Below are 4,160 nucleotides of genomic sequence, written 5' to 3' on the forward strand. Positions count from 1 at the left end.
TAATTTTTTTTTTTTATAATACCTAATATTAGTGTAATGAGTTGTCCCTCCTCTTTTTATCACCCACGAGGCCACTCTCATCAACACACCCACCACTTGGCCGAAAGAGATATATTCCTCCCACTCAAAAACCTCTCATCATCAGTCATCCTCTCCTAAACCCATCTGACCAAATATTCTAACTTTTATATAAATAAATAAATAAATATATATATATATATATAAATTGCATTCAATCTTTTTGTTTTTATTATTATTTATATATATATTTTTGTAATTTGTTTTTTTTTTTTCGTTCTTTTTTTTGTGTTTTGTTTTCATTATTTTCTATTTCTAAAATACACACCTCAAATATGTACACACACATCAAATTATATAAAAATGAGAAAAGTTAGGAATCATGAATTTTTTCATGAAAGTGATCATGAAAGAGTTATGATTCTTGGATTACCTTGATTAGTGTGTGGTGTTTTATTCTAAGTATAATCCAATGGTCACAAAACTTTCATGATTATTTTCATGAAAAGTTTTCATGATACCTAACATTGCTGTATAAAAATATATAAAATTATAAATGTTACTAATTAATAAAATATTAATTATATAAAATTATTTGACCAAAATGGGTGCAATTTGAGATTAAAGCTTCAATTTTATTTTTCTACTGAGAAATTTATAAAATGACATATTTCAATTTTTATCGGTGGGTGTTCAAAAAAAAACATCAAAATCTTACGGCCGATCAAAATGAGGTGTCTACGCTTAGCCTCTTTGTTTTTCAGTTTTGGGTCTTGGTTCTTAACCTTAATCAACGCATTTAAGAACTCCAAATCTTTCTTCGGATTAATTAACTCATCGTCGTTTGATTCATCAGAAGATGCTTCGTCGTCAGACCTGCTATCTGAGGAGTCTTCAACAAGGCCTTTCTTCTTCAACTCCTCGAGCTTCTGCAAGTCCTCTCGCTTCTTGTTGTGCTCATAGCGACGAGCGAACTCTTTGTTGACTTCGATCCTTGATATATCTTCGTTCGAACCATCGCTGCCCTCGAATAGCTTCATACCCATTTTGGTCTAGATTCAACAATAACAGAAGCACAAAGAAGAAGCAGGTAGCAGCACAAAATAATCAACAACGAGCAGCAAATTCTCCCAAGCAACAGCAACCAGCAACAAATTCTTCCCAACAGCCTCACACCTGCAATGTAAAGAAAGGGGAAAAAATCAATTAAAAAATAGCTTTTAATTATCAAATATGTTAAAAACAATAAAGTTAAAATGAAAACCATCAATGGCACCCAATGTTATGAATACATGCAATGTTAGATAATGTCTCAATGGGACTACATAATTAAATGTGGTGTTATCATTTATAAGAAGCCTATAATTTAAGTGATTCAATTTAGTTAATAGGCTTAAGGGTATATGTGTTATGGACCTAATGTGTAGATACTAGTTGTATAATTTCTATTTCTATGAGGGGCAGAAATAGAAATTAAAACATATTGGTTAAAGTTGGTTTTCATTACCTTTCAGTTTTAAAACTAATAAATTAACCATTATTAGTTTTAAAACTGAAAGGTAATAAAAACTAATAAATTAACCATTATTATTATTGGTTTTAAAACTGAAAGGTAATGAAAACCAACTTTAACCAATATGTTTTAATTTCTATTTCTGCCCCTCATAGAAATAGAAATTATACAACTAGTATCTACACATTAGGTCCATAACACATATACCCTTAAGCCTATTAACTAAATTGAATCACTTAAATTGTAGGCTTCTTATAAATGATAACACCACATTTAATTATGTGGTCCCATTGAGACATTATCTAACATGCAACCCCTTGCAAATGTATTGGCATAATCACGAATACAGTAACTTCGTCGTCTACGTCTGAGAGGAGAGGATGAGGCCCTTCTTTCTTCTGGTTGAATGGAAGACCATGAGAAGAAGAGGAACCTAACCCTAACCCTAACCCTAACCTGTAACATTTACACCAACCACCCTCAAGTTTATAAAATTACAAAAATAGAGTCATTTTGTTTTAGGTAATTTACACTGACCCCTCCAGTAGTTGATCTCTCGCTTTTAGTTAGGTTAAAGTGACCAAATTAATACAAATAGTATAAAATTATAATAATAAATAAAGAAATATATATATATATATATATATATGTCATGAATACATGCAACCCCTTGCGAATATATTGGTATAATCATACCAGAAATATTTAACTCATTCAACTTCTTATTGATACACTAAAGCAGGCAACTATATAATCACAGAGATGTAACAACAATTACAAATAAAAATTAAAATTAAAATTAAGAAAAAACTAATTGAAAGTATTATATGAGTTGATAAAATGAACAAAAAAAATGTAAAACTTTGAAAAGCAGATGGTCAATTGACCAAATAATTATGTTGACAGACATTCAAAATAAATTTTATTAGGGAACTATTTTGTCAATTTAGTGTTCAGAAATTCAAGATGATTAACAACTTCTACCCATTTGATTGTAATCAAGTATTTGAACGTGGTTAAAAGCTTCCTAAAATGTTACAGGTAAAATGTTATAGGAAAAATACTGCAAAAGTGAGAACATTAGGCCATTGGAAATTATTTCAACCGGCTGGACTTTGGTGAATTTGATGAACTTAGTGGGATTCATTAATTGCTAGCTTAGGAGAGAGAGGGAGTGCATGAAAGTAAAAGAGACAAAGAGGATTAAACACCAAGAAAGTTGGGTACCAAATCAAATCTGCATAACCAAGTAAACTAATCATGTTTTTGTCCTCGTACTTTTGTCACGTATATTAATCTTCCTTTATTCACTTATGTAATTACTAGTTGAAATTATCAAGTGTAAACATTGAAAGGCACTTAGACTGACAAAGAAGGATTCATACAAATCAATAAACTAAACAACTCTAAAATCCACAACGTCAATTCCAACCGTGATACCATAATTACATCATAAATATATTAAAAATATTACATAAATAAAAATTTAGGTATTACAATTACCCCCAGAGAAAAAAATTACCTATCCGTATCAAATTCTTCAACTACAGGGTATAACAATACACAATAAACATAATCAGTTAAATTGCATCAATTGAATAAATAGAAAGAAATCAAATCAAATCAAATTACGAAAATTAAACCAAACACTAAAAACGAATACACAGTAGTGATAATATACCATTAAACTTAGGGCTTCAAGATTCAAACTTTCAAATGAAAATAAAAAAAATAAAATAAAATAAATTGGTGGGTTTAGCATGACGGTTCTGGAAATCATGCAAGGCTATTCTTCAATCAAGTTTCGTGGATTCATTTAAGAATTTGAAGAGAGAAAATTACTTTATTGATTGACAGAAAATTTGGGAGTGATGAGAGTGGGGACGATGGGAGTAATTGGACTGCCGGAGCAATTCACCGGAGTAACTTCGTCGTCTACGTCTTAGAGGAGAGGATAAGACGCTTCTTTCTTCTAGTTGAATGGAAGACCATGAGAAGAAGAGGAACCTAACCCTAACCCTAACCCTAACCCTAACCTGTGACATTTACACCAACCCCCCTCAAGTTTATAAAATTACAAAAACAGAGTCATTTTGTTTTAGGTAATTTAAATTGACCTCTCCAGTAGTTGATCTCTCGCTTTTAGTTAAGTTAAAGTGACCGAATTAATACAAATAGTATAAAATTATAATAATAAATAAAGAAATATATATATATATATATATATGTCACGAACACATGTAACCCCTTGTGAATGTATTGGCATAATCATACCAGAAATATTTAACTCATTCAACTTCTTATTGATACACCAAAGCAGGCAACTATATAATCACAAAGAGGTAACAACAATTACAAATAAAAAATATTAATAACAATAAAAATTAAAAAAAAAAAAACTAATAGGAAGTATTATATGAGTTGATAAAATGGGCAGAAAAAATGTAAAACTTTGAAAAGCAGATGGTCAAATGACCAAATAATCATGTTGATAGACATTCAAAAGAATTTTTATCAGGGAACTATTTTGTCAATTTAGTGTTTAGAAATTCAAGACGATTAACAACTTCTACCCATTTGATTGTAATTAAGTATTTGAACGTGGTTAAAAACTTCCTAAAATGTTACA

The 4,160-nt window shown here is 30.1% G+C and overlaps 1 long non-coding RNA gene across 1 annotated transcript; it reads right to left on the minus strand.

The window, feature by feature from the left end:
• Positions 1 to 624: 624 nt before the first annotated feature.
• LOC114270357 (uncharacterized) lies at positions 625 to 3,867 on the minus strand. Its single transcript, XR_014364554.1, has 2 exons — positions 3,374 to 3,867; positions 625 to 1,194 (listed from the first exon to the last, which is right to left on the minus strand). It is a non-coding gene; the product is annotated as an uncharacterized LOC114270357 (long non-coding RNA).
• Between the last annotated feature and the right edge of the window lie 293 nt (positions 3,868 to 4,160).

The sequence above is a fragment of the Camellia sinensis genome, chromosome 3 (assembly GCF_055761805.1).
Source record: "Camellia sinensis isolate YWXY chromosome 3, ASM5576180v1, whole genome shotgun sequence".
Taxonomy (NCBI): Eukaryota; Viridiplantae; Streptophyta; class Magnoliopsida; order Ericales; family Theaceae; genus Camellia; species Camellia sinensis.